The sequence below is a fragment of the Rhinolophus sinicus genome, chromosome 5, assembly GCF_057876585.1.
Source record: "Rhinolophus sinicus isolate RSI-liver-muscle chromosome 5, RSI-T2T, whole genome shotgun sequence".
NCBI lineage: Eukaryota > Metazoa > Chordata > Mammalia > Chiroptera > Rhinolophidae > Rhinolophus > Rhinolophus sinicus.
The window spans coordinates 64,658,912-64,670,999 of record NC_142505.1 but is presented as its reverse complement, the minus strand read 5'-3'; the positions used below and the strand labels follow the sequence as shown (position 1 = coordinate 64,670,999).

Here is a 12,088-nt window from a genome sequence, read left to right as displayed (position 1 = left end):
TTCCCTCTTAAATAAAGTATGGAAATACCTCTTTTTCCACCTACTTCAAACCAGAGTTGATTAGAAGGAGTTTTCTTAGGAATAATAAAAGTGAGAGGAAAAAACAAGATGCCTGGAGAGCTGAAGTCATGACTTTCTAGAAGAAAGCTTCTTTAGGTTCTAGCTTCAGGTGGTGTGACTGGTGTTTCTAGCAGCCACGTTTTCTAGCCCCTGATTTTCCACCCCTGTTGGGAGTCAGAGGCTCTCTTCTCCCGGCTTTTACCCACATCACCTCCTTGGCTCAGTCTCATACTGACTCTACGCCCAGGTGGGGGTGCCTTGCTTAGACCCCCAGAGCGGTACATTTCAGCTCTAAAATGTGTTCATTCTTCTCTCTCATCTGAGATTTTTCCCATCTAAGCCTCATTCCTGACATTTAAAAGTCTGGGTCACACAATCGGTGCAGAAGAACTTGAATTTTGGTCATGAAGACACAATACATCTCACTTGATCCCCAGACTGCTTTTGTGGGGAAATCCTTGTCTTTTGTCATTGGTAAAACTTGGTCAAGGAATTTCTGGTAAAATAAATCTACCTCTTTCTATTCCGAATGGGCTTTGTGCTTTTCCATTATTATTATTATTATTATTATTATTATTATTATTATTATTTGTCACTATTAATGCTCCAGGTATGACTGGCTGGTGATTGTTTTCCCCACCCCACTGAAGAAGCTCATAAAAGATTGTATGGCGTGGAAAGTGCCTTAGCAATTAAATAAAAAACTGGTTCATATAAAGAGACTTGTTCTTTATGGAAAATATGAGCCTTTCTTTTTCTTTTTCTTTTTCTTTTTTTTTTACATAGACCAGGTGTGGATTAGTTCACTGAACCTTTCACCCAGCCATATTCCCGCCTGTAATTCTTCTGAGGCATAGTTCAACCAAGTCAAAGAAACATGTTATTAGAGGTGAGCTGAAAGGCATTTAAAAAATAAACAAACTGTTTAAGATCCTAAATCAGTAATAGAATCTATATGCACAGACTTGAAACGTACAAGAAAATGTGTTTGGATACCTTGGGGTTCCAGGCTGGATTCTCCTCCTGGCTTCTTCGAACGTCTCCCAAAGTGTTCTTTGGCCTTTGGCAGGGCAAGCAACTGACGCTGAGCTTGGATTGTAGCTCTTGCAGCTCATGACTTTCCCTACATGGAGGTAGATGAGACCCCAATCTTAAATCTATAATTCTCCAGCTAACATTGAGGGGGAAAATAAGGACTTTGATTTTATTTTAGCATTGTGTTCTTAAGAAGTTTGAGATCTGGTATACATTGTCTTCTTTTTTCTGGTCTGTAGCCTGGTGCCTAACCAGATATTATTAATGAGTTGTAGAGACGGCAGAAATGAAGCATAGGAAGTTTTAGATTTACTTAAGGTATGTCACCCCTAGCTATGAAAACAGCGGTCATCACTTCTGTAGCACTTGCTATGTGCCAGGCACTTTTCTAAGCATTTCTTTAATGCATTATTCCTCAGCTGCACATTATGCACTACAGTTAAGCCCATTTTTATGGATGAGCACCCTAGGGACAGAGAACTTAACTAACTTGCCTGCATCCCCAAGGCCAGTAAGCAGCAGAGCTGAGTTTTGAACTCAGGCACTCAAATCTGTATAGGGTCTGAACTGTCTCTAGATCAACTGTGCAGTACTATGTGCTGTAATCTGAGTTTGAATTGAGGCAGCCGAAGGACGCGTTAAAAAATAAAGATACGCATCCTTCACACTGTCAGCCTTGCGCCTCCCCTATTTTTCGCTACTTGAAACAATTTTTCTGTTTTCTTTGTTGTTGTTTTTTTTTTGTTGTTGTTGTTTTTACACTCTAGCCAGCTAAGGACTGGGTACCAATCATTTGCATCCTGTTGCACGGCTTCTCCCTTGATTATCTTAAACTTTCATTGTGATTGTCGAATTGTGGGAAGGCATTTTCTCACATTTAAAGTAATTCGAAAAAGCAGGAACAAAGGAGGAGAGGCATTTTAGGGATGAGTCTTCCTGAACCACCCTTTATGAGGTAAGTGGTTCCTTCCAAGGGGAACCAGAAGCACCCACCCCCAACCCCCCGAGGCCTTCATCATGGACACACAGCTCCTTTCAGACACTTACATGTAGCTGGAAAGGATTGTCCACACCCGCCCACCTATCCCTGCACTTTACATGACAGAAAAGGGAGTGAGTTCAGGCAGCAGCTTCATCTAGTGCACTTTTGAGTAGTTCTGCTTCCTTGAAGACACATGCTAAGCTTGTCAGAGTCATCTGCCTGTTTCAGCCATTCTTGTTTGAGGAACTGGGGGAGCAGCACCATCTCTGAACAGCCATGCCAGGTTTCTACCAAGTATCCCTCCTGCTTCATCAAGTTCTGGGGCATTTAGTGGAGCTATACTGTCATACGGACTGAAGGTTCCCTACCATCCATGTTAGCATAGCACCCTGTAAGTATCAGAAACCTTTGGAGCCAAGGAGCCAGGAGGGTGGGTCCCCCCGGTTCCAAATTATGTTGGCATTTTTAGTGGGAGTGAGGGAGGTGGGGAGCTTTGGAAAAGCCTTGGGATGGGTCAGAGTTGAGTGTAGAAGGAGCTGGAATCAGCAAATGTCACGGAATTCAGGAAGAGAGGCATGGGAAAGGAAATGGGATGAAAAGGTGCCAGGAAAAGTTGTGTCATCCTTTGGCTTTTCCCTGGTGGCCAGAAGGTAAGTTTCTCCTTTCAGGTCAGTTGCAGGCACTGTGGGCACATCGCTGCCAAGTTTTACTGATGAAGTCGGGATGTGGTTAATACTGGGAGACCGTGATTTTCAGGGAAGGATTGTTGGGAGGTCTTCCCAACTGCACTGACTGTGTGAATGGCTTCATTCGTGAGTGTCTTTCTCCCTGGGTCAGTATACCCACAATAAAATTTAACGTGGACTCACTTGGAGTCTTTTCTATGGGCAGCCAGAGTTCTAGCATAACACTATGTGTGTTGTACACATAACAGTGGGAATAGAGGAGCTGGAATGAAATACAGAAATGTTTTTATTTAACTTACATGCTGGTTAGTGTTATTTATTCCATACATATTTATTGAACTACTGCCATGTGTAGCTACTGTTCTGTACTGGGATGCAGCTTGCAAGACTCATAAAGTCCTTGCCTTCATGGAGTTTATATTCTGATGTTTTGTCCCAAACTGAAATGCACATAGTCAACATTAATATGACTGGTCTTATCTGTTGCTCAAACTTTCCCAGAAAAACCAAACAAAATCAGTTTAGCTACAGATTGGAGCCGCCAGAAGCCAGATGTGGCCACGGGAAGAATATCTGTGAGAGCTTGTCATCTGGCTCCAGCTGTGCAACCTACGTCTGGTAGGAAGCCATGAGCTGTGTCTGCCAACTGGTGGCCAGACAGCAGTGCAGGCTTAAACAATTAGCGGGATCCCTCACCCGTGGCGGGATTCGCTGTGTGTGTCCTAGGATTACCACTGCTGTCCACACCAGAAGCTCTGTGGTCCTGGGCAGACCACGCCCAGAGGGAACAAAAACTCAGCCCCCTGAGAATCTAGGCAAGGCCTTGTTATCCTGGACCGCGGAGAGGGATGCAGGGGAGGTAGAAAACCATTGTCAGCAAGAAAACAGATGTAAGCCAGACGTGGCCCTGCCCCCACCCACTGCCCACCTCGTGAGTCTTGACTCTGACTGAGAAGGCTTGCCTGATACAGAATCCTGCCCCTGGCACGCCCTTCAGAAAAGCCAAGGGTGGTAGAGTTGTCCTGTCAGGATATCTCTTTTTCCAGTTATTATTATTAATTGTTGGAACCATTTATGATGGCCTATACTGATTTTATCCAAACAGATTTCCATTAAAAGCTTTAATTCCCACCTTTGAAAGCAATTGGATACCTACAGATGTGCCCTGACTTTTCAAATATCTATTATATCTCCCTGCCCAAATAAGTACATAAATAAATAAAATGCTTCAGCTTTATCAGCATTTGGAAGCTTTTGTATAAACTGTAGAGTTTCTGGTTAAATGGACCAGGCAGGCTCTGCTAGCATGTGGGGAAATAATGATTTTCATCATCCATTGTCCGGCAAGTTCCTGACACCACAGTAGTTGCTCAGTAAATGTTTGTAGAATGAACCAAACAAGGAAAATTCAGTGAGCATGCTGACTTTCAAGGATGGTGATTAAAAATGAGTGCAGTTATTTCCAATACATGGGGGGAAACAACCCACAATTTAGAGCAAAAAGGAAAAAAGTAAAGGTTTAATTGGAATAATTTTAGGATCCTTTTTTAAAATGTCCACATCTAGCATCTGCATATAGCAGAAAACACAGGGAGGTAGAGATTAAGGTTTTGAAGGGGGGTTTCTCTTGAGCCTAAATAGATATATCCATGTGGGGAAATCTTCACTTATCACAGTGAAATTCTTAGTGGTTTTTCAAAAAAGTCCTACTCCAAGTAAGTAACAATGACAACAAAATCGTTGAAGGGAGAAAAAAAATTAAGGTACTAGTTTATGTGTAAAAATCCACTTTTGCATTCTGAGTGCATTGTGTAAATTTGCAATGCAGGAAACATAAGTGAAGCCATTTGGTTTTGTGGCATTGGTGTGGGCTGACTAAGGGGGTGGGGGGTAGAGTTGAGGCATTGATATAGTAAGAGGAGGCCAGATGGTTGCATCACACATCTTTTGTGTTCTTGTTTGCTTCTTAAAGCAGTTGCAGAATTTTGCCCACGGCAATATTTTCTTCGTGCTTGTATGTTCTGCTACGAATTTACTTTTGTCAGAGTACTTTGAAAGAAAAGCCTTGCTCTAAATTTTTTTTTTGTTGCTTACGTTATAAACTTGTAAAGTCAACACTGTGTTCATAAAAATATTTTTTAAATGTTAACTATGTTAGTAAATAGCGGGCAGATCAGCTTTTCTTTTTTCTTAGCACAGTGATTTCTACCATATTTTATGTCAATTCACAGAAAGATTTTTATAATATTATGAATGTGGGTGGATGGATGGAGATAGATAGATAGATAGATAGATAGATAGATAGATAGATAGATAGATAGATAGAACAGATACATTGTTATTCCAGTAGTAATGAGGCTTATCTGATTATACATTTTAACTTTTTCTATTATTTTTAACAGGTTCTCAGGTTGTGGTTTCCCTATTGTGTTTTATCAGCATGTCTGACTTGGTGCTATTTAAGTGAGAGTGGTTTGGGGCAGGTTGCTGGGTTTTGCCTATGTGTTTGGTTGGCATTTATTATAACTGTTTATCACACCACCATTGAAATTTATGTTTATTTCCTACTAAAAGCAAATTATATTTTGCGATCACCTGTGGCAAGGGGATATTTAAGATATTCTAACTGCATATAAGGGATGATATTTTATCACTGAATGCTTTTAATAAGGAATTGCTTTGGAGCTATTTTTTCCCCAACATGTTGGAATGCTTCAGAATAATTTAGTGTCCTTTTCACAGTCCCAGTTTATCTCTTTTTTCTTTGCTCAAACAAGAGAAGAGCACAAATGTGGGATCCTTGGGCAAGGGTTTATTCTCTTGTTGTGCATAGATTTCCAGTTTTAGTTGGAACCTTCAGTCCCTGATGAGAAAACAGGAAACTTACAGTCCTAACCTTATTGAAATCTCTGCCTGGTTTAGTCACAAGTGTGAGGCAACTCCTTCCAATAATGAAGCCATTGTACGCATCATATCTGATCAGTTCTTGAAATGTTTTAGTAAGTCTATCTTACAACATTATAAGAAGATAATCAGCAGACTTAGAAGGTCCCCATCTGGACTGTAGAGTTCTTTTACTGAAAGATGTTTTGCCTTTTTGAGATAGCTCTCGCGTTTCATCATCTGTTCCGTGGAGATGAAGTGCATATGAAAAGTCAGTGACTCTGAATCCATCTGTTGTTATTATTTTCCACTGATAATTGGCTTGAACAATGAAATGTCTGTGTCTGCAGCCTTTGAAACTGTACACCCTGTTTATTTTCTGGAGGTCTCACTGCAACTACTCCCTCCCCCCCCCCCATTTTTTCCCTCTTCATGCTCTCTCAAGCTTACAGTGAGTGGCGTTCTGTGAGGATGACATCTTTGATTCTGTGCATCAGTATGTGTCACTCAGCATCTAAAGCTTGAATACGGATTTTTGTCACAGCCCCTGTGTCTGTGCCGTTTGCTCCAGGATCCAGCACTCTGGCAGCAGTTTAGCTGGGTCACAATGCATGGATCCCTTACCTGGACTGTCGTCTTTGTTTCACTGTCCTCATTAAAATATTAATTTAGAGTACAGTATCTAATACCTATGGAATCAGATACGACCTATAATTGTATAATATATTTGGTTGCATCCAGGTTTGCATGATACAGAGCATTAATATTGGATTCCACTAACAGCACGTCCTTTAGCTTGCTCGACCCCTATGAGATATCCACGAGCTGGGCAGCATAACTACCCACCAGAACTGCCAAAACAGTCATTAGAAGCTCCGTGGGGATGGCCAGAGGCTTTTTCTAGTGATACACTGATGAAATTTTGTTCTGTGGTTTATTTGCATCAAGGTTAGAGCACTGTCATTATCTAACACGTTCTTTGGGAGGTCGTTTCAAGACAAAATAGTGAACAGAGTAGGAGTCTTTAGTTTCTGTGGGAACCCCTCTTAGAGAACCTATGTTTTCTTCTTTGGGGCTTTAGGAATCTTTTCATTTTGTTTCTCTTGTCTCCATGGTATGCCATAATATGTTTTGAAATGGACTTTTTGTTGTTTTGTTTGTCATTTTTTTTTAACTTTTCAGTAAAATTGTTTTGCTTGTGTGGCAGAAAGAGTCAGAAAACAGTGTTGTATTAATAAAATAAAGCTCGCTTTTGAGCTAGAAAGCCACCTTGTTTCCCGTGGCTAGCTGGCATAATCGCAGAGCGCTCTCTGAGGCCCTGAATGATGTGTGACCTGCCCTTCTTGGTCCAAGGAACAATTAGACACATCCTATGGAGTAGCAGAGCCAAGTTTGCCCCCGAAGTACCAGGGGGCATTAGAGGGAAGTAGGTGAACATAATCTTATTTGTGTTTCAATCAAAATCATTCAGTACTGCACAAGTTATGAAAAACAATGAGTTGCTAAGAGCAGCGTGTAGCTGGAACACGCAGGAAGCGGTGAGTCTGGGTGAGTGTGAGTGGGCTCCGACACCAAGTAACGGCAGCAGTGAGTTCCTCGTGCCTGCGTGTGTCCCCTCTTGCTTCGATTGTCAGTGCTAAGGACAAATTACACTGAGCTATGGCACGTTTTCTGCCGAAATGGAGAAAATTGTTGACTATAATTATGTTATTTAATTGAAATTATAAGTGGTTAGGCCACTCAGTTAAAAGCATCCTTTCTAATATATGGGTAATGTTTTTAAATGAATGGTCATGGATTGATGACATTTGAAAGGCAGACATTTGGGATGTATTTTTGGACGACTCAAATTATTTTCCTTAAATTATTAGTGAACTGAAGAATGTAAAGTGGCATTTTTTTGGTTTATTCTCTTTAATTAGAAATGCATGCATGGATAATATATGTGTGCGTGTATATATACACATGTATATGCGTGTACACAAATGTATGTGTGTACATTTTTATGTGTATAAAATAGACCTTCCTGTAGGCTCACAAGGATCAGTTTATAATGTGTAAAGCAGAGAACAAGGTATATACTTGACCTTGAATTGTGGCTGAAAATGGGATTGTTTAAAACTCTCACTGAATGTTTGTGATCTTAAATGCAAACTACAGTAAAACTCTATGTGTCTCACTCCGATGTGTCTCATGCCAAGTTCTTCTAGGAGTAGCTGTAGATACAACAAAAGCACTGTATCCCTTCCCTGTACCACCTCCCCACGAGTCAGTTCTTAATTACTAATGAATGCAGTTCCTTTTAATTGTTAGTATAGCAACAAAACCTGTAACTGTCTCCTGTTTAGTCCTTGTCCCCTGGAACGGCGGTGTCTCCTGTCAGAGAGAGGGCAGGTAGAAGACACAGCGGGCGTCTGATTGAGCCAGTTATTCATTTGCTGAGTGTTTGTGTTTATGCAAAGGGGCCTCTTCCTGCATATTTAATCTAGAGTAAGGCAGTGGCTTTTGTTGTGTTTAGCCCACATACCTTCAGTCCTTCCTCACACAGCCGCCAGCCCGGGAGCCCTGAGCCCGCAGGCTTACCAAGTGCCTGTAGTTTCTCCCTCACAAACTCTCAACTTTCTTCCTTGCGTGAAAATTGCCTCTGCGGCCCCAAAGCTTTCCTTCCTCACCATGAACGGGTAAGTGCATTGGAAGCCAAGGCTGATACTTTTGTTTCATTTTACAAATGTTGAGAGGCTACTTTGCTGCTCTTCTGGGCGCCTCCTGACAGCCGTCCTGGTTCCTGGACTGTTGTCATTTGCTGGCTCCGTTGAAATAGACAAGTACAGGTGCCTTTTAGGAAATGTGTCTGAATTTTGAACTGGCAGGGAGAGGCACTTGGGGCATGGGGGGGGGGCGGTAGGGGGGAGAGAAAAAGAAAGAGAGAACAGCTTTATTATTCTTTGTCCTAACAAATCCCGTTTTGTAACTATCCTGGAGATAATGCTGCCATTGTTTGCTAAAAGGCTTCAAAGTGTGCAAGAGTGAACTGTAAGAAAGCAGTGCAACTCTGCTGCTGTATTGTCTATACCCAGGCCAGGGTCCTCCCGCAGGTCTGTGCCGGAATAGGAAGGGTTTTCTTCAGTGGAAATGGAATCGTCTCTTCATTGATATTAATAGCACACTGGAGCTGTGGCCCGTGATGCTCAGGGAGGTGTTCTGGAGGGAAGGAAATCTGATCTCGCTGGGGGAAGATGACAGCCTCTTGGCCCCACGGTGGAGGACACATCCATCCAGGCCGAGCATGCATAATGGCATCCTGATTTAACTGTTTGTTCTAGGAATTTTCATCTTGAGCTGTTTGTTTTACTATGTGGGGTCTTGCTATTTTTTGTTCCAGTGCTGGCTTTAGAAATCACCATATTCAGTGTCTAATCCAGTGTTTTTTAAAAAGTCAATTTAAAAACAAGACTCAGAAATTGATGCACTGTGCACTTCTTTCATTCTGGGGTGTGTTGGTAGAATTCTGCATTCTTTTAGAGTTTTAATTTCAAAAATGAAATGCCAGAATTCGGAAGGACGAGTCATCCAGGAAGATATGTCCTCTGTAAAGATATTTCGGGGACTATGAATTGTGTCCAAGGTCTAAAAGGAGTCTTCATTACCAGTTAACTGTTGCCTCGGTTTGAGTTACTCTTTTCAACAGAAGAGTGTGCTGTTCCCCCGCAGGTTGGAAAGTGAGAATTAAAATAAAATTTTATCAACCTTATTAAAATATATAGGGACTTCGGTCTTCTTGGGTACAAATCAGTCTAGAGACTTAGAAGCATTTATTAACAGTGAGGCTGCTGAAGGTTTTTAATAATAAAATTACAAATACCCTATCTAATTGTAAGTATATGACTTTTATACTCAGTTTTTAAGGGGAAAATACTTTTTTTTTAATGAGGGAAAGTAACTCCGTCAGAGCACCTTCTGTGATTAGCGCTATTGTATTCTTAAATTTTGATTGATAGAGATAATAGTTTTCACTTAAAAATACAGACAGGTACTTTAACTTTCCATGACAATAGCTATTTGCATTTCTTTTATCTTTTTGTTTAACATTTGTGGGGGTTGGGATGGATTTGATTATTAACTCTTATTGCACACTAAAGGTAAATTTAAAACAAAGGCTTTGTTAGCGCTTCAGAGAGAAAACAGCATATATTGTTTGTAGGTTTCAACGTTTAAAGGCTATTGTTACAGGATACCTAATAAAATATTTTCACATGGCCATGACCAGGGCTTTACTATTCTGTAAGTTAAGAGAGAGTGTTTTTTTCCAAGTGAAGTAAGCCAGTGTGGGGTTGCTTGGGGGCTGCGGCCTGAAGGATTGCACTGGCACACCTCTGCTGGGCTTGCCTGGACCATGTGGCTTACTCTAGTTACAGTATTTTAGAGTTTTCTTACTAGATGGACCCCGAAGTTAGGTCCTATGATTTGGTGAGGGTCCCAGAGACTAAGGGGGAAGAAGTGAAATGTTCTTGCTGCAATGGGAGTGGGTGTTGGGGAACGATGGATCCAGGGTGGTAGATTTCTTTGATAGAGAGAGATCAGAGAGACACTCTAACTGGGAACCAGCAAACCTGGGTCACGTGACGTCCAGGGTCGCCTCTGGCCCCACCGGCTGGAGCTGCAGGATTTCTTTTTATCCCTGTTGTGTTCTCCCTGCTTCTCTCTTTTCTTCTTTTCTCTTTTCCTTCCCTTTCTTCTTCCTTTTTCTTTTTTGTAAACCTGACTCAAAATGTAGCCAATTTGGAAATTATTAGAAGCATAGAAAAAACAGATTGGGATTGATTTCTGAGTGGATTTTCTTGTCTTGAGGGCAGAGAATGAAGTGACCCTTGTATTAGACTGTTTGAGCTAGTCAAATTTGTGTTGATATGCTTCTGTTTTTCTAAGAAATCTGATAAACCAGACATAAAAGCCCACGAGGTAAGATTCACTAGTTAAAGAGACAGCAGTCTCTTGGAAATTGGCCCGTTTAGACCTTCTGTTTTCTCAAATGAAGGCTATGTCATTTGATTGGAGTGTTTGGAAGTATGGGAAGTTCGAACCTTGTTTCTGTACTTCAAGAGAAGGGATTCTCCAGCCAGAGAGGAGCTACTAAACTGCCACCTTCTCCCTGGGCCAGGAGCCGGCTCTGACTGGCCTTGCCCAGTGGCACTGACGCCCAGTAGGTTCTCAGCCAACATTTGTCGGACTGGAGGTTGAAATGAAACATGTTGGCCGTCCTTCAGAATCACTTTTGTACAGTTGTATAAAATGAAATATAATGCAGAATTCCTGATGGAAATAATTTCTTTTAGCGGCCATGAAAGAAAAGGGGGAAATACTTTTAATGGGAAAAATAGAGTATATATTGTTCATTTTCCATCGTGTGAGATGCAATCACACCTCCACATTTACCTGCAACTCCGTTCCAGGTAGGCCATACCAATTCGCACTATGTATTTATCACACGAATTAAATTATGAGCAAATATACACATAGAAAGTGAGACATTGAGACACTAAGTGGTCTTCAGAGTAAAATTCCTAGTGGGGTGGGGGGTTGGGAAGGTAGAGGAAGTGGAAGGTACATTAAGTCACCTGACCTAGGGTCAAGGCTGTAGGTTAAGGACTTCATCAGGGTCCTGATGGCCACCCCGTATCGTCACATGACTGACACTGTCGCCCACAATAGTGAAGAGGCCACACTGGGACCGATTCTAGTGGGCATAGCCTCTAACTGTGGAGGGAGCAGCATAAAGGAAAGTAAGTCATTTCTATTTACACTATCCCTGCCTCACTTTTAAAACCAAAACCCAACAGGAAACTTAAGAAAGAGAGAAAAGGGGGGAAAAAAATTAAATTCATATGCTGACAGCACTGTTCTTTTTTTTTTAAAAGGAAGACAAGTGAGCTGCAGGAGCACAGTTTTCATTTCTCTTCTTTTTTAACTTGCACAATCGTTTATTTTTAGCTTTGGCACTTGTGCTCCCAATAAGCATTCAGGTAAATAGTTGATATATTTGATAAGTAGAAGTGATTGTTTAAAAAAGTAGCCAATACGTTTTGGAAACAGAAATTTTATACTTTGGAACAAATGAAGTGCAGATTTTTCTCCTAGTTGTTGATTTCTAATTTTTCTAGGCTAGTATGGATGCAAATCAGGCCCCAGTATTATGCCTTAATTTTCTTGTCTGTGATATGGACACAGTTCACTTAATTTAACGATTGAACTATTAATCATTTCTCAGCAAAGCTAGAAAAATATTTTTAGATTACTTTCCTAACATATACTAAAAACTAAAGTCAACAGAAATAAATTAATGAGTTGTCAAATGTGCATATGCATTAAAATTTATGTAACTCCAAAGTGGAGGAAAATGTGGTTTGAATCCTACTCCCAGTTTTTTATGTTTAAGTAAAAATTA

At 41.0% G+C, this 12,088-nt stretch overlaps 1 protein-coding gene across 7 annotated transcripts in view; it reads left to right on the top strand.

The window, feature by feature from the left end:
• FOXP1 (forkhead box P1) overlaps positions 1 to 12,088 on the top strand; it is a 579,583-nt gene that overhangs the window by 248,392 nt on the left and 319,103 nt on the right. For 2 of the 7 annotated variants that reach the window (XM_019746867.3, XM_074313284.2), the window contains exon 1: positions 8,171 to 8,327. The exons of the other annotated variants lie outside the window; for them this stretch is intronic. The gene's annotated coding sequence lies outside the window, so the exon portion shown is untranslated. Of the gene's footprint in view, positions 1 to 8,170; positions 8,328 to 12,088 lie in introns of those variants that run through there. 7 annotated transcript variants of the gene reach the window in all.